Consider the following 26208-nt stretch of genomic DNA (forward strand, 5'->3'; position numbering starts at 1 on the left):
CTATTTTATTAATATTTGCTCATTAATGTTGTTTAAAGTGTAATATTGCACTTTAAACAACATTAATGAGCAAAAACAAAGAAATGAATCGCGAAGCGACACGACCAATTTGGCGGTCGATGAATAACTCCTCAGGTGATCCGTCAGCTCGTTTGCCTCCAATATCATTAAATAAAACGATTGTATTTAACCGGAAAAGGGCAGTATGGCCTAATGGTCTAAGCCTGTCTAGAAACACAAAAAAAGTACTTGTCATAGTCAAAATTGTCAATGTCAGTGTCAAAGTTCGATGTGCCGAAATTTTACGTTATTGGTGTATATAATTATCTTGAAATCCGTTTTATATCCGGAAATATTACATAAAATGTGATCATAAACCGATTAGTGTTCGAAATATCAATTCCAAATACATTAATGCCACCTGAACGAGGCTGTGACGTATGAAAATCCATTATGCCGTGACACGAATTGTTATGGTAGGTAGCATTAGCATTTTTAGTTTATATCACTATTATTATGTGCACAAATTTCATATGTTTGGCTTTAAATGTGTATAAAAGTTAGCAGTTAGTATTGTTGTTACATTTTCCTCGCAATGATGGCGTAATATAATAAGCACATATTTTTTTACTGGTGAAACGCCCATCTATCATGGTTTTTACTAGCAAATTTAACTTTCGTATGCCTTGTCTCGTATCGTACCACACAATTTGGACTGTAATTTACAATTTCAAGGATATTAATTCAGTACTTAGTAAATTTTTGACAAAGGCATATGAAGGGTTAATGCAGAGTAGTACTTTTATCATACAAATTTAGGTTCATATAACCTAATATTCAACTAGAACACTCGAAGCAAGGATTTTAGTTTTATGTCAGCAGATGCTTGCTCAAGGATTGGTGCATTGGCATAAATAAAGCTTAACTCACTAACTTAAAGTAAGCATAATAGAATTAACATATTATTGCCATATAAAGAATTTGTACATTGAGGCACTTAACAATTAATAGCAATATAATTTGAAATATGTTCTTTAATCTTTATGAACAGTAATGACATTATAAATGTGGTGTTATCAGTTTTACATACACATGCCTGCGATTAGTCCAGTGTCACATAATAGTTGGTCCTTAATAAACCAGTGAACTGTATGGACAATTAAATAAGTTTAACTTATTTAAAATGAACTTTGTACTATACTTTATGGGCTTGATATGTATTTTATGAAAGAAATGTTTAGATAATCATTTAAGTTATCATGCAGTAAAAAGTACAGTTTAAAGTGTTCCAATTCATTTTTGAAGTAACTTCAAATTGAATTAACCATTCATATACATTATTTGTTCTAACTATTGGGACTTTAATTTGACACTTCAAGGTCATTGTATCAATAGCATATTTTAACAGTGGCAAATAAAAGGTTAGACGGAATATATTTCAGGAAAAAATAAACTAGTCACTGTTTACTTTTAGTGATATACTTTTACTTGAAAATTCAAACATTTCAAACCTAACAATAAAAATAACTTTCTTTTCCCCACACTGAGATCTGAGTTTCAAACCTCAAAAGTCTGTTACCTTACAAAGTAGTTGATAGAAAATCATAGAATGTCTTTGTTTTTCAAAACTTGGTGCTAAAAAACTAACTGAAAATAAAAAGTATCTTCCATAGTGTGCCACTATGTTTATATTATGTATGTAAAAATAATAAATAAATGTATATGTACATACTGTCTGCTTAGTGTATGTGTAATTTTCTTATTCCTCTAGTTAATTTGTGCACTACCCGTTTTTAAAACTTTTTGTTCTTTATATCTTGCTACCCTAAGGTTGTCTGGAAGAGATTGCTTACAGCAATAAGACCCCGTGCTGCCTTTGTTTACATTGTCTGTTTTTTTTTAATTTGTTTCTTTGTGGTGCAATAAAAATATTTTCTTAGGTACTCACTTTTACTAAGGTTATTAGCAAAGAGTGCATTCACATTTCACTGGAGTGTCACACCTGTCTGACCAGTATTTTCACTTAAGTTTCAACTTTGTGTAAAGCTAGTAGTATCAGTTTAACTTTCTATTGGATCATTACATGTCTACAATATTTATGAGCCAAACAGCCAATGCTTGATATTCAATAACTTGTATTATATGTATGAAACTATATCAGTAATAGTGTCTACCCACAACTTTGTCTGCGTAGAATGAGAACTTCCATAATCCATATCCCACTTCCGTAGTAAACAACCCCCCCCCCCCCCCTCCTTATTCTCTTTAAGGGATGATTACTGTGTTAAAAAGTGTCCTACTTATTTCATTTCTTGTGAGTAGAATTTTCGGCATACCAAAGGACTATGCGTCAAAATGGCAACAGAGTTGAAAGTTAGGTCATTAGATAGGTACTTATCTGTACTTCATTTCGTTCTATGGGCACCAAACGGAATTCCATTGCAGAACTGAGATATTGGTATTTTCGTCAAAATGGCGTCACCCTTATTACCTAGGCAATAGAGTCCACCGCCGGGCGAGCGCGGCAAATCATTCAGTGTGTATGCCCGGCGGTGCGCGAACATCTACCCTGCAGCAATTAATTTACTTACTTGGACTCTATTGCCTAGGTAATAAGGGTGACGACATTTTGGCTAAAATACCAATATCTCGGTTCTGCAATGGAATTCCGCTTGCTGCCCATAGAACAAAATGAAGTACATAGAAATACTTATCTAATGACCTTACTCTCATTTCTGTTGGCGTTGGGTCCAGGCACCATACAAAGTCGCCCAATCATGGTCCTTTCATCTTAATCATTTCAGTGGTTTAAGCATGAAGATGTTAACAGACAGTAAGCGACTTTCGCATTTATTGAGCGCAAAGCGTCTCCGTTGCAGCTTGGGGTACTTGTGGTATTTGTATGTCCAGCTGTTCTCCTCGATAGATTCTCGTAAAATTTTGAGCAGGCTCGATAATTAAATAAATAAATAAATATGATAGGATAATTTTACACAGATCAATTTAGTCCCACGTTAAGCTCAATAAGGCTTGTGTTATGGGTACTAGACGACGATATATATAATATACAATTATATATAAATACTTTATATACATAGAAAACATCTATAAACACACTAATAAATGCCCTTACCAGGATTCGAACTCGGGAATAATTAATTAAGTATATGGTTTTTTTGTTACGCCTGTGCAGAGTGCACAGGCGTATGCATGTGTAGACGTGCAATACACAGAACAGAACCTTATGAGAAGGCACAACGCTTGCAGCATGACTTGTGCGTGCACGGCTCCAACATTTTAGCGCATGCGCCACGTGCACGTCTACGCACACGCAGTCGTTGCAAGTTGTGCACTGGCCTTAAAATAGCGCAGCGCTTGCGAGGTCTACAGCTCACAGAGCCAATAGTATTAGTCCGGATTAAACTACTATAGTCCCTGAGACTAGTAGGTTATTTTGGATAAAAATGGTATAAAGCAATTCAAGTAAACCAGCCCTTTTTTTCTTACAAGAAAATGTGAAACTATTTCTTTTAGAAATTTAAACCTGATTTGTGCTGTTAATTACTTATTCCTGTTACACCATTATAAATCAGTTGCAATAAACTGAATGTCAACCATAGATTAACCTGTTCATTGTTTTCTATGTAGGTTATAGGTACTCACTGCGTTTAAGAATACAAATTACCTACCATGTAACATGCTTACATACCTAATTATTATTTATTTGGTCTCGGTTTTTCAAGCGGCTACCGATACCGATACCAGACTGCATTTTAATGTTTTCTACGACGCTTTCTTTGTCTTATATAGGTACAGTCGACGTCAAAGATATGTTTACACTTTTGCCCCTTACTCCTTTGTATTAAGGCGAAGAATGTAAACATATCTTTGACGTCGACTGTACATAATAACGATTCAAACGGCCGCGGAATTACACACATAGGTAAAAAAGTATGGTAGGTATAATGTTGTGCGACTTGTGCGGGACCTATAGAGTTCATTAATCATTAATGATTAATGTTCATTATTACCAACTTGGCAGTGACAATGTATGCCTATGTATTTGACTTAGCGTACTAGAGTCCCGTATAGATAAGATTAAGAAAATCTCCTTGTGGGCCTGAGCACGAACGCTGAGAGCGCTATTGTATAAAGTGCAATTTAATAGTTTCAGCGTTTTCCCCCAAGACGCGAAAGATCTAAGTCCCGCCAGCTCTAACTTAAACTTTCTATGTTAGGAGTGGTTATGTACACTGTTATGTTTAAACGTATTTAAAGGTATAAGCAACTCGTTGTTTTAAGTATATTTTCAAGTAACTCAATTGGGAAAGCGACTTCCCTTGCATGGCATTTGGACGTAGCTTTGAGGTTAGCTATTACAGGCTAATTTAAACTCTTATTATAAATTCAGCGGCTTCAGCACGACTGCGCGGCGGTAATTGTATCTAATTTAATGTAATCTGGCGTGCGAAATAGACTACCAGATTTTTATACCTAAATGTATTAATGAGACACGTGGTAAGGCCGCTGTAGAAGAAAAATCTAAGAAAGGTACATACTTCTTACTCATAGTATATACTACGCTACGTTACGATTTCTATGTAATCGATGTCTCTTTATTTTTAGATTGAAACTCTTTGACTGTTTTGCGTAATATCCCCTTATCGCACGATACTGTCGCATGCATTGGTGCCGATTGGTGAAATAGCGGTACAATTGTCCAATTGCTATACCGAACTCTAATCTATACGCTAATGGGATAACTCCTTCCTGTTTGCCATTGGTCAGTGCTGATATAGGATTATTGAGATCAGTGACTTTATAAGAGCGCTATTAGGTCAAAGGGTGTTGCTATTTACAAATCAAAAGTAAAAATGTAAGATAGCAGGTGAATATAACGATGGGAGCTAGCATTCGATCTTAGCCTAGCTATCCAATCAGTTGAACAGTTTAACCCTTAACACATTCACTGCCAAGAACACGTATTTGTGTTCATTTAGTACTGGAAACGGGGCGTCCGGCACCGAAAGTGTTAACCCTCCATAGAGTATGCTGAAGTAACGTTGCTTTCTAAATAGCTGTCTTAAATTCAAATCCTGCGTTACTTAGTACAACTTTCTGCTACATACACATGTAAATTATAAGCAAACTGCCCGCATATCCATTCATTTTCTATTATTTTTACAGATAAGCCATGATCGGCGAACATCGACACACCGAGCACAGAGCAGCGTCAGCAATGGGAACGGCTGACTAAATACTCGTATATGGTAAGTTATTTTCGAAACATTTTGGTCCTTCGAACCGGATACCGTGAACATTCATAATGTATCCATGCAATTTTGCAAGTATCTGCGATAATCTTACACGAAGAATACTTAGCGTAAAATTGTATGAAACGCTTTTGTAGCGCCAGTCTAAGAAGTTCATTTCACATCAGTTTTTATTTGTTTTGTCATTCATCATGCAAAATATTATTGTGTAATTTCGATACACATTGCTTATAAGCGTGATACGATAAATTGCGAATATAGTATTGCACTATCTTGGGAACGTTTTTAAAATTATAAAAGTAATCATTGAGTAGTGCCATTTGACCCCGTTTTTATAATGGCACTACACACGGCACGAAAAGCAGCCTCAATTGATAAAGATGATATATTATCAGACGCTATCGCTGCCCTTGACACCCATTTGTATGGAGCAATGATCTCGAAGTATTTATTCTCGGGGTGATTGTACGTAATATCACTAATAAATGCTTATTTTATTAGGTATAACTAGTTCGCGAATGTATATTGGTCGTTTTGGCAAATCTTGGCCATGCTCGTCGAGATGTGCGAGTAGGCCAAACTAAAAGGCGTTCTAAAAAATAATTGGCTCTCCAAAGAAAATTTCGACGTTTATTCAGTCTTCTGGCTTTTTTTCATGAATTCTGATATATTCACCTCGAGAAGTAGGTACAGCTAGTTGGGCCAAATGTTTCAATCTTTTGTTTTTGATCACTGACGCATTTAAAAAAACACGATAAACATACCTAATCTGTTATCGTATATTAGTGCACCTCCATTTTATCGGTAATATCGGTCATAATCGGCGAGCCAAATTGGCGTTTGCGTCCGCACGGCGTGATTTGATCGGACAATTCAGTCAGATTGGCGAAAAATTTACCCCGTGTGGAATGGGCTTTTGCCTGATCCCTTCATCAGGTGGACAAGGTCTAAAACTAGCTGATAAACTACTAATACGTACTGCATCGAAGTCAAGTTAGACTTCGTACATTCGTTTTCAAAAAAACTAATTAGATCAACAGATAAAATATTATTGAATAATCGGTTCAACAATCTCTTGTTTTCAACAAAAAGTAACAGAAGTTGATGTCATTGTAAACACTTTTACACTTAATGCTACATAATACAGGACAACAATGAATAGTGACTAACATTTGAACAAATTTAAATTCATAACATACAGTCACATCACAATCGGACATGACGTCACTCCTACAACTACCTAAATAGAACATAGAAAACCCACAGAGTAATAAATAGGCTTTATTGGGAGTAGTCCAGTTTGGTATTATTTAATGGTTTGGTTTTCCTCCACCGAAGAGCAACTGGCAAACAGCATATACGTTGCAGAAACTCATTACTCTCATTGGCATGAGCCGGCCAAACTGGGGTCTAGGGTTAAAATTAAAACCTACGATGTTCGGTTTGGAATCCGCATTCCTTATCGTTATAAGTTTACAACCCTTCATTTATGTGATATTCATTAATTCATAAGCAATCAGCTAGGCTTTTGTCAAATAATTTAACGCAAAAATGCATTTGTTGCCGAATGGTCTTTACGCTACGCCCCCAAAGTATTACCTATTGGACTCGTCAAAACTCTTAAGACTTACTCTAAGAGTTTCTTAGCCACCGAAAGTATAACGACACTTATTTGCTCTTGTAAGTCAGGTTGGTGGCTAAATACTTAAATCATTTTACATAGTCTTTTATAATTCACTACAATAACTAATTAACATGATTTATTGGTACAGTTACAAGGAGCTGTTAGTTAAACATACATACTTACTATTAGTGCAAATGATGCACGGTGCACTTTCTTTCAGTTGCGCACGCGCCGATGACGTGATCGTGACAAATGCGCCGAAGCCAGTATGTGCTTTTCAATAACCAAAGGTACCCTCTAGTCTAGGCAAATTAACGTCATCACATATTGGCACCCTAATTTAATCATTTTATTTGTCTATTTTCTACGAAAGAATAAATGACCAAAGCTACGGGCTTGAGTCGAACCACCAGCGTCTTCGGAATATTTAGAAAGAAAGAAGAAAGAAAATACATTTATTTACGTTAAACCAAACCAGTTAAATTACAAACAATTTAAGACATAGATCAGATGGACGTTTAAAAGAAATTTAAAATTAAAATTTAGTGACATATTTTAATTTATGCCCTATAGTTAAACACATATATATATATATATATATATATGTACATATTTAGATTGTGATGGGTCTCGAGATCGCATTTACTTATACGGAGAACCCGCGAATTACGAGTTCGAAAATCTTTGTCGCTTCAATGCTGGTAGTTTACCCCCTTTTCGATGTTGCAGTTGATTGAAAATTAGAGTTGGCAGCAAAACTAACGAAGTTAGGGTTCCCTACGATAGATAAGCATCATGTAATTCATTGAAAATAAGGATTGACAAGCGTGAATCCTCGTCTCGTCCCTCTAAGCTAAGTTTGTATTCTGAACCTAACCTCTAAAGTCTAAATGAATGCGATAGACGAACCGGTTCAATTCAAAGAAAACACGCTCGTGCGACATTGGAAAATGTTATCATAACATAGCTACAGCTGTTACATTGTTGTTCATAAATTTCATTTCGGGTTAAAGTTTACTGGTAAATAAGCGATGTGTTTGAACTGCTTGAAGTACTGCAATATCACGGTTGTTAAATGGTTTTCATCCGTGTGACACGGACCGTGACGTCTGTGTCTGATGACAAGGTGGCACCGGGTTTCAGTCATTGTACCTATTCTAGAAAACTGAATTGAATAAGACTCATGATGATTTGTCGAAATGAGGTTTTTAAATACGAAACGCCATTCATGTTATTCATACTTAGTCATTAAAAGGTTGCAAATGAATAGGTAGAACTACTAATAGTTACCATCCGTCCGATAAAAATTATGGAGTGAAAGTTTGAGACTTTTTATATTAAATATATTCTTGTGCATCGCAGCAGCTTCGAAATGTGCATATTACCAACATATAATGTACGATGTATCTATTTTGTAAATTATGTACTTACCTAGTCAATTACTAACCAACTTCCCCGTTCCGTTTCAACGTAAGTTCTGCATATCAATCTACTTGTATACCTAGTAAATGATGTATGAGACATTTCGCAGTTGTCCGAAGATTGATGTCTTTGTGTATAATTTTCTACTTTCCGTTACCTTTTTATTTCCACATATTGCCAGTTATTTATAGCTAGAATTTTCTGGCTTTTCAACCGCGACAGTGTAATAAATATTACCCTTCTTCTTTGCTAGAATGACGTAATCGAAGGTACGGTATCGTTTTTTTATCGAATTAATTTTAAAGGCAGAAAACGCCTCATGAAATATTAGCATGCCTTTTGTACATTAAGTTTACTTTTTTGCAGTTAAGGTAAATCAATTAATAAATAAATCTTTGTAAGCTTGTCTATTTCTTTGGCTTGGCCTACGCTCTACAGGTCATGTGGCTATATGACTTTTGACGTGTTTAATACTTATATATATTCGTTAGCTTCGTTTTGTATAAACTTAAGTTAGATCAGTCGGGAATTTTGTTAAGACGAAACAGGAGCTGTGTTTTAAATATTTTAGGTAAATATACCCGTCTCGCTAACGGAAGCGGCACCTAAAAGTAGTGCGATAAGGACAAGGCGAAAAATCCTGCGTAAAAATCTCAAAAATCGAGGTTTCGTACTCCTCTGTTTCCTCCTCCAAAACTTAACCAATCGTAACCAAATTTGGAAATCTAAATGATTATGAAATTATCTGTGTCGGACCGTTTTGCTTTTTTGGCTAATTGATATCAGTTTTGAATGCCACGCCTCTCATTGTCAATTAGGCCATTTTGGCCATTTTTGAAGGGCTCTAGCGCCTTAAAAAACAAAAATATCATAAAAAGCAAAACGGTCCGACACAGATATTGACAATATTAATCTGTGTTGAAAAAATCATTGCTCTAGCTTCAAAAACCACGGAGGAAAACGAGGAGTACGTTTGTATGGAGAAATGACCACTCCCGTTGGCTTTTAATCACAAAAATATTTCACGAAATTACCAATGTATGTTCATACAACAAACATTTTTTGTTCTCAATCACGCGCTATTTCATCATATCGTCATTCTTCTTTGATGCTTCGCCTTCTTATTTTATGTATGTAAGCAAACCTTTTTTCATTCACAGTTGAACTAACCTAACATATGCTCCTCGCTTCGCCCGTCGTCACATCTAACTTGAGGGCTTTAAATAAACAAATAAATGCCCTTACCATGTTTTGAACCTGGGACCTCCTTCGCAAGTAGGATCACTGCGTCACTGCCGGTGTCGACTAGGCTAGGAGGGCGACAAGGAGCTTTGAAGAAGTTACATTTTGAAATGTTCAATGTTCTGAAAATTCTGAAATTTTAAAGTAAGTAGTAATAATTGTTCGTAAACAAAACCAAAAAGTTAAGTGCAACGACGACTGAAGCGAGGACGAGCGTGTGTTAGGTTTAACTTTGACCAAAACACGCACGATAGGAGCTAGTGTAGGTACTGCAACGTAGTGATTTAATTCTCTTTAGGTACCGCGGGACCGCGGCAGCGGTCGGCGAGTGCCAAAAGCCACCTAACGTGACCTAACCCAATATATTTTGACTTATATGTATTTAAATATGCACCCATAATGGAATTAATTTTCTCCATACCAAACAATTTGCTGCCTATTTCACAACGTATGAAATCTAGAAAAACTGCTGTATCATTCAGTTTATATATTCAGAATGAAGCCTGTATTAACTCTAGAAAATGTGACGTCAACGCCATGTTTTTATCTTAGAGTTTAGGCACGCAATATGCCAAGTCATTCTGCCATAATGACATCATTGTCTCAATTGTCCCGTTACAATTATTATAAGCAGTAGTCGCTTAACCTGTAATTGTCACCGCAAAGGGAAAAAATATCGGAACAATTATCCAAATTAAGGCAGTTGAAGTAAAGTGGTGAGGTTATTGCGTCAGTATTATTAAGATTTTTACTATCATAATTTTACAAAAAAAATTGCCACAAAACTTAAAACTACTTTCAAAAATGTATGTTTCCTGTGTCACGTGAATTTCATTATTAGGGCGCTATTGATACCGATTCATACCGGAACAATACCATCAAAATAATACTACCCTAAAATTTATTGGTCTTTCTGAACACTACTAAGCCCGCGAAGATGTTTTCACTGGCCTCTGTCTGTATTGATCTTACTGCTTGCTGTTCCAAAAACAATAGAAATACGAACTTTACCAAATGCATTCTGTTACAGATTCTGATATTTTATCAAATCGTTACGTCGAAACTTATTGATTAAATCAAACATAATGAATTGCTACGGAAAAGATAAGATCATTTAACCGAATGACATTACCTATCTATATGTTACTCATTGTTGATTGTCTAACATACCGCTTGAAACAGATTTACCAGTATCACTGTGTTGTCGGATTAGTCAATAATAGTCATTCTGCCGATGTCGTAAGGGTCGAATTGTATTTGCCTACGATAAGTTGGTAGACCAGCGCACGTTACCTGAAATCAAACAGATATACACCGTTGTGGCTGACTGTTATCATTCGACGGAGCGACGTAGCCGTAGACGCACGCGGCGCGGTAAAAAAATCGTTCGATTTTTAAATCGCTTCGTTCAGTTGCATATTTAATCAAGTTGGATTGAGTTGTGTTAGTGATTTTTTTGAATTAAGTGAGTAAATATGTTTAAGTATTTTCTTGTTTTGTTAGAACTAAAAGGTAAAAGTAAATCTAATACCATTTACAGTGTGCGAAGAATTTAATAATTTGATAGTGTTCAAATTGAAAACAAGCATTTTGCAAACAAGATGTACCATGGTTATAAAAAGTGCTATACCTGATCAATTTTATAATATATAAATCGATCGCATAATTTATGAGTAGGGCGCTTCTATGATTTCGTGACAATAAGCAAAAGACTTACCTAAGTTACATCTTCACTAGGTACTATTTAAGTAAATTAATATAATTCAAGAACTTAGTTAATTTATTACTGCACGGTATTTAAATCCTTTAGCATTTTAATATTTCTATAATAAAATGATTTCCAACCGCAATTCTATATGCAGATGTTCTTTGACACGCTTTTACTTAGCTTCAGTCTGTACATTTATATTCATGGTCTGTTTACGAACTTTGATTTAATCTTGTAAGTTGAAGCACTTTCCGTAGTAGTTTCGATTTTGGTCCAATATTTTCGCACTGAGCCGATCTGATGATGCACTTGGGAGGTAGCTACCTAAATGTATTTATTCCTCGTCGTGTTTAAGCTCAAGAGAAAGCAGATTTGATAGACAAAGGACATGTGGTGCAGTCAACAAACCGCGACCCTCTCCCCCCATCTAAAAAGAAGTATGAAAAAAGTATTAAAATTTTGCGACGAGAATATTGACTACTGCCATAACAAATTTCGTGATTATCAGTTCTAGATATGGTTATTTATTTACGCTGATAAAGATAGGTAATACATATGTATATCAAATATCAATAGCATACTAACAATAGTATGAATGTGGGTAATCTTATAGACTGCAACTCTATATGACATATATTAAGAAATCAAGTGTAAGTCAAGACATTGCGCTCGAGTTTCGTTACTGATATCTTTTGGTTACGGTCTGTCGTTAGTTTATTACTCATATTACTTAGTCTATGAAACTAGTCTAGAAACTTTCCATGTTAAAGGATATCCTGTAGGAAATCGCTGTAACATATCATTACACAACGTAGCATTTTATATTTCCCCCTTGTATATACTATGTCACATACCTATAGTAAAATGGATGAGCGTTCTACTTTTTTACAAACGTTTTCACGTTTGCAAATGGTGAAGGCAAATTGTTAGTGCGCCCAATAGTGTCAACGTATCAAACGTGATGGCTATCTGAGGATGACCATGGTTTGCTGATTTATATTAACTTTATACCACACCACCATCCTCACGGCCATCAAAATCTCAAGGTGACTCAAAACCGAATCAGAGCACACCACTATCCACGTTGTCTTGTCTGTCCTACCCCTAGAGACCACTTACGAAATTGGACGCGCGGAGGGAGAGCAACCTAAGCAGCCCAAGTATAACTATTTACTTACAAGCATGTATTAGTCAAATGAAGTTGACCGAAGGATAAAACTAGCATGGAGCAAGTACTGGTCCTTAAAAACAATATTTAAGTCAAAACTCCCCATACACCTTAAAAGGAAAGCCATGGACTCAATAGTACTCCCAACATTACTATATGGATGCCAAACTTGGACACTTACCAAAGACATCATACAAAAGATAAATGTTTTCCAGAGAGCAACAGAGAGAAGTATGCTTAATATTAAAAAACGTGACAGAAAAAGAAACTGTGATATTAGAAAAATAACAAAAGTAACAGATGCTGCCGAACTTGCATGTAGGCTAAAATGGAGATGGGCGGGCCATATAGTAAGAACAACCGACAATAGATGGAGTGAGAAGATTTTACATTGGCACCCACTTGAAAACAAGCGAGCAGCTCACCGCCCGAAGCAAAGGTGGGTCGATGATATTGTCAAAGTGGCTGAACATGCTTGGACCCGCAAAGCTAAGGACAGGACACTCTGGAAGGAGCTGGAGGAGGCCTTTGCCCGACACTGGGCACCTCAATAAAAATAAAACAAGTATAATTAAATATCTTTTTAATGTAAATATGTATTTAAAAAGAGAAATAAAGGCTATATTATTATTATTCTCTTTATTCAATTAGGGTCTTAGGTTAGGGTTTTACAATGTGAGTATAAAAGTAAAATATAAAAACACTTACAAAACATAACAAAAATATATAAACACATTATAAAAAACCTAACCTAGGGTGCCGCCGGCAGCGGGGCAGGGTCCAAGCTGCCGGTGGTCAGGGCCGCAGAGTGAGGAATCGACGTACTATACGCGCCGTGTCCAAAATTACCGCCTTCTGCATCTGACCCTTGATCCAACCACCCAGCGAGAGTCTCTCTAGGTGTTGGTCGAGACTCTTCGCTATGAGACCGTTCGCTGACACGACTATAGGAACAATGATCGTCGAGTCAACATCCCACATAGCGGTTATCTCGTGGGCTAAGTCTAGGTACTTGCTGGACTTGTCCTTCTCGGCCTTCACGAGATTCTCATCATGGGGGATGGTGACGTCGACGAGCACGGTCCGGCGCTGCGATCGATCTATCAGCACGATGTCAGGCTTATTGGCTACAATAGTCCTGTCAGTGATGATAGATCGATCCCAATAGAGCGTGGCACGACCATTTTCGAGAACTGGCGCAGGTGAGTACTTGTAGTACGGCACTTCGCGGTCCACAAGGCCGTATAGGAGGGCAAGCTGCTGGTGAATAATTCTGGCTACGAGGTTATGTCTGTGCAAGTACTCGCCGTTAGCAAGATGAGAACAACCGGAGATAATATGCCTGAGTGACTCTCCGGGACGGCGGCATGCCCGACAAATGTCGACCGTACCGTCCTTCAGGATATATTTCCGATAGTTGTTCGTCATCATCACTTCGTCCGCAATTGCACAGGCAAAACCCTCGGTTTCTCCGAAGAGGTCCCCGAATCGTAACCAGTTCACCGACGCGAGCAGGTCCACATCGGGTCCCGTGAGGGCCTTGTAGAACCGCCCGTGTAGCACCTTACTCTCCCATGCCGCCTTGCGATCCGCAGTACTTAGTACCACAGGTTTGCGCCAGTTCTCGTTTGCCAAGGAGAGCGGCGTGAGGTTCCTGTCTACTGCCACCACATCACGATGCATCCCACACTCGTTGCTAAGGAAATAATTCCTGAGATTGTACACCTCGCGGTTGTGGAGATCCTTGGCGTTTAGGAAGCCTCGGCCTCCACACTTCCGTGGGATGTACAATCTCATAACTGACGAGCGTGGGTGTAGCATGCGATGTGTGGTAAGCAGTGACCGGACCCTCCGATCCAGGGCGTCCAGCTCGGTCTGAGTCCACCTTAGTATGCCAAAGGAGTATGTGAGTAGGGGCATTACCCAGGCGTTGAAGGCGCGCACTTTGTTGCCTCCTGACAAAAGACTGTTAAGGACTTTTGTGAGCCGACTGAAAAAGCGCTCCTTCACCGACCGTCTAATACCTTCTTCCTCAATACCCAACGACTGTGACATGCCAAGGTATTTATAGGTTTCTGATTCAGAGATGGATCTGAAAGACATTGTCTCAGAAAGTTGTAAATTTGTTGAATTTACAACTTTCCCCCGCTGTACATGCATAACCGCACATTTATCGACACCAAACTCCATGTTGATGGCATTACTGAAGACTTCGGTAGTTTTCAGTAGATCCACCAAGTCTTGGCTATTTGGTGCAAATAATTTGAGATCATCCATGTACAGAAGGTGAGAAATGACTTCACCCCCTCTCCGAAGCCGGCAACCTAGTTCTAAATCCTTCAGCAAGGTACTGAGAGGATTCAGAGCTAGGCAGAACCACAGAGGACTCAGACTATCACCCTGAAATATTCCTCGCTCAATCCTTATAAAATCCTGCGGGCCAGGGCTCTCATCCCCGCCTCCTGGTTGACGAAGGACTGTGGTCCATTGCCTCATACACGCGCTTAGAAAGGCTCTTAAAGCTGTATCAACTTTATACAGCTCTAAGACCCTCTCCAGCCATGAGTGAGGCACCGAATCATAGGCCTTCTTGTAGTCAATCCAGGCTGCTGAGAGGGCCCCCCTGTTCCGCCGGATTTGTTGGCAGATGGTCATGTCTATGAGGAGGAGCTCTTTAGTACCACGGGACCCAACCCTACATCCATTTTGAGCAGAGGCCAAAATATTGTTTGCGACAATGTGCGCGTTGATTTTTGCTCTCAAAATGGATGTAAGGAGCTTGTAGAGTGTAGGCAAGCATGTGATGGGTCTGTAGTTCTTCGCTTCCGTGGTACTACCGGACTTATAGAGCAGGAAGGTGACACCAGTTGTTAAGGAAGGTGGGGGAAAACCAAGCTCGAGGGCTTGTTGAAATTGTGCTGCCAAGCAGGAGTGTGAGCATCGGAACCATTTTAGCCAGAAGTTGTGCAATCCATCCGGCCCAGGACTTTTCCAGTTCTGGGCCGTGCGAATGGCACAACTTACGTCATCGGGGCTGATGGTGACTGCCCCCATAGGTTCGATGGACTCGCACTCACGCTCGACAACACTCATCCAACTCCCCTCGGTGTGTCCGACAGGCACTGACCAGATGCTACGCCAGAAGTCATTCATGACAGTAGCATCCGGTGGCTGCGAGTCGGACGCACGAGGGTTGGTTTCCTCCCACTTTCGGTACATCTTCCTTTGGTCACTCTGGAAAAGACGGTTCTGCTGGAATCGGTCCACACGCTCTCTCGGCTTATTATTATTATTATTATTATTATTAGTCACATTAAATATGTATTATGTATTTTAATGATGTAACAAATCATTTAAATCGGTTGTCAAGCACACAGTTATTAGTGTAGTTTCGATACGCATAATTAAATGGCTGTAAAAATAAAAACTGAATAATATATTTATGATTAGTTTTGTTATTGTCAACACATATGATAGGAATGTTATTTTACTTTTCTTTTTGATTACTGGTTACTGATTACTGAAGATTGTATGTAATTTAGAATTTTGGACAGTTATACTCTGCCGATAACTTCACACAACACATTTTTCTCAAAAATATGATTACTTCGCGCGATTCAATGGCAATAAACTTAATTTCTTTATGATTTAGCGCATGAATATTGAACACCCATTTATAATCAATTAACACAACCAAATTAAAAAATTACGCATTGTTCCTGATTCACAGTTTAGTGGCTATATGCGGTTTCGACTATTGTAGTGATAATTATATTAATAACCGAAGGTATTCTTCTAATATAACGATATCGAGGAATCAATATGAATCAGTGGTATTGAAATTTTGTAGGTATTTAGGTAAGTACAGTCGACGTCAAAGATATGTTTACACTTTTGCACCTTACTCCTTTGTAATAAGGCGAAAAATGTAAACATATATTTGACGTCGACTGTACCTACATAAAAATAATACCAATAGGGGGCACCCGTCAGGTGCTGCGTCTGCGTGCGTCCAATGACATGGGCAAGGGCAGCATCCGCTCGGTGTACCCTTTACATTTCATTAGTGTCAAAGGGGCCTCTACGTGTTGGCTTCGACTCCGCGCACGCCTCCCAAAGGTCCGGAACACCATTGTTCTCTTCACAATGGAATCTTGTGGTTTAGGTTATCCATATTCCATATCCCTTGCATTAGACCGTTAGGTATGTTGAAACAGGTAGGTAAGATATTATTTTATGATTTTCCTTAACAAATTTTAGTGCTACCTGTGCTGCTGTGTGCATACACAGAGTTATATCTAAATATATTATGCGGCAAATCCCATTGATTGATCTTTTTCCTCAAACCTTAACCTGAGTAGGTATTCTGATAAATGTTTCCTCTTAAATTGGCATTACTTAAAATTTCCTTATCTTTAGGTTTTTATACTTATTAAGAGGAAAGTGGACCACAGCTTTTTCATACAAACGTACTTAACCATTTTCTTGTCTGTATATGTAAATTATAAACAGTGTGTGTTGTATAATAATATGTAAATTGTAAACAATGTGTGTTGTAAAAAATTCAATGCAATCAATAAAAATCCATTATTTTGCTATTTATAACTAATTATAACCTGATTCGTTATCTTTTTTTAAGTCCCACATACCGATTAGGTCGCGCTCAAATTAAGCATCGTGATTTACATTTTTTTCATTGAGTGGATAAGTTCGGACATTAATTTTCTACCTTATAATGCTGCAAGGTTAGGATATCGATTTAAAATTATTTCTAGGTCATGCATGTCATGATACTCTTATACTATAGTCTGTATCTTTAGGTATTAAAAAAAAAGTAAACAAACAATTTGTACATATTCGGGTACTTAGTTATAATAACATTCATTGGTTAACCAACCAAATACACAACCGACTGGATCAGTTACTGTACGACCTGACTTTCACATTATTTGATCATGTAATGTTACCCTCAACTGGCTTATGGAGCCATTTGAGGGTAGATTTTGTTTACTTTTATTTAAATACCTAAATATACAGAGTATAGTCTATGCAAACGTCAAATCGTTAACCACGTGTCCTCTCACTCAACTTCAATAGTATTAATAGATGCATCTAGAAATTATGCGTTTCTCTGACAGTTAGCACTTAAAAGCTTACAGTGTTTGAAATGGGCGCATAAATAATCCCGAAATATAGAATCTGTGGTTTCGAAACATGCGAACTGAAATATCGCGTTAGTATATTATTTTGTTTACAAGGTTTGTTGCACAAGTCGAGTCGTAAAACTCGCACAGTTACAATTTACAAAGCTTGGGGATTATTGGCAACAGTTACAAAATTTTATAGCAAACAGTGTTAAATTCAAATAAATTCAAAATATATTTATTTCAATAAATTAGCAATCCAAGAGAGGCAGCACAGTGATCCCCACAAATAAAACAATACACTGTTTTTTTGGGCAGTCGTGTATAGTGTATATATATACGAGTAACATAGGTAGGTACCATCTTCACAGTTTCCACACCTTTCCACTCTATAAGATTGACACAACGATCCTAAAGATAGTTCTAGAAACTGGACTAATTGAAATAAGAAAACAAAAAGCGAATCAAAAGATAAAAGAAAAACAAATTATTTCTCTAGATAAGAAAATTAGATCAAGCAGCGACAATAGGCTTTTGTAAACTGTTTAATCTTTTCAAAGGACAGCAACATAATATATTTGTGACAATAGTTAATTTACTGTTTATGAACTCATTTGCGCCGCTAGTATTTATTAGCTAGTCGCTAGTCTATTGTAATAGCAAAATCGCACTTAAAAATTGATGTTTAGTAATCAATCAAATACAAATTCTCAAAACGGTTATTTATTGTTAACTATACGATGTGCAAGTCATAACATAATGGTGTTATTGTTACAGTTTATTTTTCGGTCATTGATTTGTGGCTTGACATTGTTGTTAGTTGCGGTCAACAGCGTTTCCAACCAGATAAATCAATTGAGATGACTCTGGCAATGAACTTACTCTACTCTGATTAGGTTGCGGGGCGTGTGAAAATTAATTGTAAACTTGTAAAGTACTAATCTACGTCATTAGTGTCCTTACCTATACAATCCAGACGTATTTTATATGACTTGGTGTAACTTAGCTACATTATATTACTGTGACGCATTATGTATTTGTTAATTAACAATAGCACTGTAAAGAGTGTAAAGGATCACATAAAAGTAATAAAATTATGACGTTTAGTAATACTTAAAGAAATATATTATTTAATGTAGGTACCTACTTAAGTACTTACTGATATTGAAGGAAAACGGTCTTCTAACTTTAAATTCCTTCTTTTATGTCAATCAACATTTATACTGCTGTTGATTCTTGCTTTCAGTAAATCAGTGGAGACAGGAAAATTGTAGAAAGTTACGAGTAGTTTTACATATTATCATGTAAGCGTTAAATGGCTTTTGCATACTTGTGTTTATATCCATTTATAACGGAGTTTCATCGTTCCGCGGATCGTTAACGCCACGCATTGTCTAGTGCAGCGGTTGGCAACAAGCGGCCCGCGGGCCGCATGCGGCCCGCGAACCTCTCGCTTGCGGCCCGCGAGCCTCCCTGGCTATTTTGTATGTAATATTGACAAACGACAATGTCTGCTAAAGTCACAAATACTACCAAAGTGCGGCCCGCGTCAACTTCGTTAACTACTATGTGGCCCTTGGCTGCTAAAAGGTTGCCGACCGCTGGTCTAGTGTAATACACCTGGTAGATTTCTCATTCTTCGTATCTTTATTATGGTATTTTTATTGTAATACAAGTTTTAGTTACAACACACACGTATGTACCTGTAACATCGACAAATGTGCGCCATATCAAACACGTGTCTCGCATCGAGGAAATTATCGTTTACCTTGCCTCTATTATACCGACCACGATGAACTCTACTTGCTCTAAATCGTCGAGCCTTAGCCATACTTCCTTAAGGCCTACTTTACTCAACATCCCAGATTTGAGCAGCACTATTGGCTGGTGCTAGACGTGAACTGTTTCTGTTTTGTAAATTGCTACGTCCTTTTCCTTCGGTATTTGGAAACATCGATTTGTTATGCAGAGCCTTTGATAAATTATGTTAATGAGCGTGCTAATAATACCTAAATCGACTGGACATGGTGGTTAGGTATCATGTTTTATATTCCTCATACCGGTTTGATGCTGACATCACTCTGTTTATGCCATTTATGGTGGTTGATAGCTTATTGTTCATCGACCTTGCCTGCCGCTATTATTTTTAGAAAAAAAAGTCGTATTAGCATTTATTTCGATAACCTGTTATTGAAATGATAATTAAATTGGAAGTTTTTGTCAGACTGGTAATTTACTTAAAAAGTCTTTGGAATGCCGTTGAGTCTAATAAGCAGTGATCGTACATTTTCCAGCATTTTTGGTGCAGCAGAGTGGTGTTAACGGAATTGGTATAGATAATTTCAACTGATATGGTAAATTAAGGTTAATATTAACGTCATTAACGCTAATTAATCATTAGGGTTGAAATCATTTATACCAATTCCGTTAACACCACTCCGCTGCACCAAATCGATTCGCGTGGTGTTCACGGAATTGGTATAGATAATTTCAACTGAAATGGTTAATTAAGGTTAATATCAACTTAATAAACCCTAATTAATCATTAGGGTTGAAATTATTTATACCAATTCCGTTAACAACACTTCGTGCACCAAAAACGCTGGAAAATGTACGATCCCTGCTAATAAGTAGGTACACAATGTGACAATGTGTTCCTATGTATGTGTAAACATTTAAACATGGTTTGTCATGTTTCGTACTTGGTAGGTAGTTGTAATTATCGCAAAAAGTCTTAGTCCAAGTAAGGCATATCTTTATCAGCTTTGGTTATTGGTAGGTCCGTTCCAATCGTACGCACATGCCTCCTATCAAGTGACGTGGAGAGGGATTGGGTATGCAAATGTATTTAAATAAAACTTTGTTACGTGAACTGCGAGACGAATTATTTGAGGATGTGTTTCATTAAAGTCATAATCTCTTATGATGTAAATGTTACACTGCCGTCACGTTTACAATGTATGCACTGATTTAAAAGTAAAAAAAAAACTACGCACTCGACATAATCGAACATTTACATCTATTATCATATAATCTAAATATTTTTCTTTGTCACGGAAGAGGTGATAACCTGTTGGATACTTTTAAATTGTTTGAGAGGTGGGTTTAAATTTGGTTCAATAGGATTCATCTTCATTTACATAAGAAAATAGATACAATGATATGCTACACCAAAATATGTGTGATATAACCAAATAAGAATAATTTTGGGATATGGGAAACTTTAAGAATGATGTCCATTAATAATTCTGCCAAGATCTGTTTCTTATATATTCTGTCTGCATTAGAAACATGTAATTGAGCAGTTGATTTTGTACTCGCCGCCATAAATGATCACGTACATTTTACCTGTCTTTACCATGTTGAGGTGTTCTGGTTTCAAAAGCAATGTGGTCCAATACCTTGCATTCCCTCAAACATTAAATTAACTGAAATAAGTTTATTACACATTTATGACTTCCAGCTTCCAATGTTAGCTAACGTAGTATAAATAATTAGATTCGTCTGCCAAAGGTTACTAGCAAATATGCGAAAATGATTCAGACAGATACTGTAGTACCTATTTAGATATAGTGCAAAATGTTTCATGATAATCACGAGTTCACTGCTTAATTCAGTTTTTTATCAATAACCTTATTTAAATGTAATGTCAGTGATAAACATTTATGTAATTGGCATAGTTATCTTCCAATTCATGGTCGTCCTTCGCTACAAGACAATTAGCTTGTTATTTTACTTATTAGCTCACTTTTTTTTCTCAATTACTTGTAGGTCTCCAATCTCCGGTTGACGCCTCACGATGCAACAAATGATACTGTTTTTCCATACGTTTCAAAAAGTATGCGCCATACATGCATCGATATGCACTAAAAGAAACGCAAGCACAAGGCGTTGACCTCAAGGGACTAGATGTCGCGAAAGCGTTCGGACCGCTTTCATTCAAGATGACCGTGTCACCGCATGCTTCTCGTGTTTATGTTTTCTATTCCACGTATGTTTATTTAGGAACGCAGGACACAATTTTCCTTTTATTGACAAATCGAACAGCTTTTTAAAAAACCTAACCTTATGATACGCTTTCCTTTAATCTACTCTACTGTACATTAAAAATCGAGCGAAGAATATGATGACTTTCCTATCTTGGAATGTAATTTACGCTGTTAATGACTGCAATTTTCGATACTTTCCTATATAAATTATCACGTTAATTTGCAAAGTTGCAAATTGATCAGAATTGACATGTTCAATTGTTCATGCATGAATATACGACATGTATACGATTACGTTAATTCATTATCAAGACTGAGTGACGTTAGTTTGAAATTGATTATGTGTAGCCGAGTGTCATGTAAGTCATGTAGTGATTCATCATGTGAAAGCACGTGAATTACCTATCTGGCGTTAGGTTTTTTTTATAATAACTTATATTATTATATATGTTGTAGGTGTACTATGATGATAAACGACTGGACTGTTTCTAACCTTATTGTTTACTCAGTGCTGTTTCTTGACGGAAATTCAGTGAAACAATGTAGTTAATTATTGCGTGTTGTTTAGTTATTTTAGTTTTTAATATATTTTATTAAAACGCCATATTCATCACATCTTTATACAAATTGCTTGAGTTATTACCTCCGTAAGTATTAAGGACGTTGGTTTGACTTCAATGACTCAGATGTGGTCATACTTAGGGATTGCACGGCAGTCAGTGGTTGCCTGTAACATGACAAGCTCGATTCGGTTGAATGAACTTGCTATTATTATGTATCATTCATTCATTGTCTAGGCCTCCGTTCTACATTCTTAAATTGATTGTCTGTCTTATGTCTAGTTCATGCAACTAAGTCTAGAGTAGGTAGGAACAAGATTGCTTCTCGAATGTAAGCGAAGTTAGCGAAGCGAGCAAATATCCGAGACAATTGCAATTTTCGTCCCATAATATTTTAAGATTATTCGATCGTAGGTACGATTACATGTCATGTATCAGAATCAGAACCATTGACATGAAACTGTCAGCGCCTTTTTACATTTATAATTCTTATCTTCGTATTATTATTTTTATCTGTGTGTAAAGCCATCTATCATTCAAGCCTTTCGCGTCCTTAATAGCAAGACTTTTATCAGCGGTTAAATCCGTTAGTTCTCCACACGATAGACTGTGATTATGATTAATGTTACATTACAAGTTGTTAAGTCAATAGATAGTCGCATCTAATCACTGAATGGCATAAATACGGCGTCACGCGCTTGCTGTTAGCACGAGGGCTTAGTGGTGAACACCGGAACGGCTGTTTACTGTTGTAAGTAGCCGCACGCGCCGATTGCTGATAACGCTGTCCCAACGAATGCGCGGGAGGTGCGTCATCGCTCCCGCGTTAGCTGATCATGAGGAGTGCGTTTCCTATGCTCATGTAGGGTGTGCTCTCGGTACCAGTTTTGATTTACAAAATAAGTCTCTTAACTGGGATTCCTGGTTCTCCCCGTACAAACTACGTCCCATACATTCCCTAGCTTATATCATCCTCCATAAACATGATATTCAGTGGCCAAATGGGATCAATTTATGAATTAAAAATTCGTTTTCTGTAATCAGTTAGTCTGATGTTGTCTGTTGTAAGTACCGCCTACTTATACGCACACACACGTCGATTTCTAGAAAATTATTTAAGGAGTCTTTTTAGGCAATAGCATATATGACATTATATCATAAGTGGTTACTTATAAGGTTTTATACAATACCTATAATTCTAATCTAACAAGGCTTTCAAGTGGCACATTTAAACGTGTCTTCGGTGGTATGAAATCATCAATTGGTCTTTAGATGACTATCGATGTAATTTTAAAATATTCGAATCCAGTTACATACCTGGGAGGGATTCAAGTGGATAATTAACGACACGCACAGATGAAGATGCTCTTCAGTTCTTTATTGAAGCAGAAATTCCCCTTTACCAACTACCGCGTTTAGTCTTTTATCATTACTGGGTTAGGTGCTATTTTATTACATACTATCTCCACAATGATAAACTACGTCAGGCTTATTTGTCATGGCCATATAATTATGCGACCGCTATCTAAGCTTAGGAAGATAAAAGGTAATAGCCTTGCTTTGTACATATAACTACCTATAATATGTCAGTATATCCTTAAGTTTGTTTTTCCTTGAATCCAATAGACAGATCCACTGTCAATATCAGTACTTTCATTAATTTTAAAACTTGTACCTCGTGCAAGGAATTTGAAAAACAACGTAGGTCCTTTATACGCTTCTGTGTAAGCACGTTTTGTTTTTGGCAGAACCCTAAATACATAACAGTAACATGTAGCCTGTAAGCGATCGTTGTCCCCGTGAGAACATGTACTGCATTTAACATACCATTTGGAGCCTGCACTAATACGGCTTTTATACCTTTGTGTTAAGGTCCATAAGGTACCATCAGCTACGCTGGTTGCATAATTATGATATCGACCTCGTATCTCCGCTCTGCCGGTTGTATAGGATGACCAGTTTTTGTCCTCTTGTTCCACAAACTGGCATAAGTGTACCGTACAAATGAGGTGACTATACTGGTTTGGTTCATTAACGATTATGGCGATAATGAGCAGTAACTGATACTTGGTTATTCACTCAAGAAACTCAATATACATAATAGCTCCTTGTTGCATTGTCGTCAGTAAAGTTAACGGTAACATGAATATGTATATTGTTTTACGCCGGTTTCCTGGGAAGTATGTAAAAAATACAGATTTATATTTGAATAATCTTTGTAGAGTATCTACTAATTGACTTTACATTTCGATACTGTAGGAATATTTTAAGAATATTCTTACAAATTCCTTATTACACTCATTGCATGTTTTCGTCAATCCATCCTATAAGCAATCTGATTCCAAACTTCAATTTTGTTTACAAGTTATATCTGCGTGCACTTTTCTCTTTTTTGCTTGTGATGTCACATTTTATTCTAACAGCATAATTGTGTCGCTTAACTTCCAACTCGGGTAAATCCATTCGACCCTCTCAGCAAATGTCAACCCTATTACCTTTTCTTAATACCAAAATCGCATAATCTGACAGATGGATTTACCCAAGTTTGAAGTTAAGTCACTCAATTGATAGTGTCTACTATCAATTAATGCTAGTCTACTAAAGCATATTGCTTGACGTAAAAAATATAATCTTAAGTACCGTATAAACACCTGTTTATACTAAGGTGTCTGAATCAATATGAATGTAATTTGTCCTCCAAGGTTGGCTAGTTGCTTAATACAAGTACCTGTGTAAATACTGTCCTAGCACTTAACGGTGAATAATAATGAAGTAGCGCGTTTTAAAGCCTTACTAATCTTACTATATATATTTTGAGAATATAACAGGACACACCCAAGACTACTTTTACGGTACCAGTAGCCTACACTTTAAATTAATTGTTTTACGGCAACCATGAAACCAGTTTTACGAAATAGTACCTACTCGGAAAAAACAGGGCTTATTTGGCGTTTAAAAATCAGCAAATTCTCATATAAGTAAATGAGGTGGATCCATTCATCACAGTATAGGTTTCTCCTTTTCCCCTTCCTTTCTTTAAGTTTCTTAAGGAGTAGCTGATTTACTCATATAATTTAAAAAATCCCAAGAGTTTGGTCGTGTTAATTTTCTTGATGGTTAGTCGATGCATTGCAAGGTAGAGTCAACAATAAAAGTTTTCAACAGGAATATATAAAGTGTTGACAAGCAAGTTATAGTCGCCATAGCTTATAAAGGTAATATAAGATATTTAAACGTTGACTTGGTAAATTAAAAATAGCTACTTACCTACTTAACATACTATTTATCGGTTAAGGTTAAGTGACTGGGTGCCATACATAATAGTCACTTACCTTAGTGGGCAATGGCATTGGGTCATATGTATCAGATTTAGGACGTAAATGAATGGAGCTGGAATCTGGAATGAATTAAACCAAGCCTAAATAACTTTAATATAAAGTGTAGGTTTTTTGCTCTGTAGTGCAGTGAATACCGTTGCACTAGTTAAGACCTGAATTCTTGTGGTTTTAGTTCTGAGTCATTATATTTTAATAATTTATTACCTAAGTAGGTATAACTTAAAAAACCGCAACCAATAATGCACTTAACACAATAGTTTATTATGAACCATTGTGCTGTTATATTTCCTTCCGTTATTATTACTGTTATGTAGTTGTAGGTAACTTTGAAGCCTCTAGCGTATGATCAAATAACTATTGGAATTTCGCTAATGATATTAATATATTACGAGTACACTATCAACTATTACTAATTTACTGAAGTCAAGATAAATGAAAATAAATATTGATGAATTAACTAATTTATATTACCTATACGTACAAAATAACAAATGTTTGCTTGCAAATCTTATTGAGCAGGATAGGCTGGTTTTACGAACTTATTTATAACATCCAAACTTCACTATACCTACTGTATTCTTTCTCAACATTGTCTACATGGCAAAAATTACCTGGCTTGAAAGAAAATACAGTGACTTTCTACCAAACAACTGTCTATCGAATTCCTTATTAGGAGGACGATAAATAAATATCTTGTTTTTATAAATAGGTACACTAGCGACCCGCCCCGGCTTCGCACG

At 36.8% G+C, this 26208-nt stretch overlaps 1 protein-coding gene across 3 annotated transcripts in view; it reads left to right on the top strand.

Moving 5' to 3' along the window:
- The first annotated feature begins 325 nt into the window (after window positions 1-325).
- LOC134793531 (cystinosin homolog) overlaps window positions 326-26208 on the top strand; it is a 48935-nt gene continuing 23052 nt past the window's right edge. Inside the window, exons 1-2 of one of the 3 annotated variants that reach the window (XM_063765134.1) lie at window positions 326-476; window positions 5188-5270. The gene's annotated coding sequence lies outside the window, so the exon portion shown is untranslated. Of the gene's footprint in view, window positions 477-5187; window positions 5271-10879; window positions 11031-26208 lie in introns of those variants that run through there. The other 2 variants (XM_063765133.1, XM_063765135.1) reach the window with 2 other exon arrangements.

This window comes from Cydia splendana, chromosome 9 (genome assembly GCF_910591565.1).
Source record: "Cydia splendana chromosome 9, ilCydSple1.2, whole genome shotgun sequence".
Taxonomy (NCBI): Eukaryota; Metazoa; Arthropoda; class Insecta; order Lepidoptera; family Tortricidae; genus Cydia; species Cydia splendana.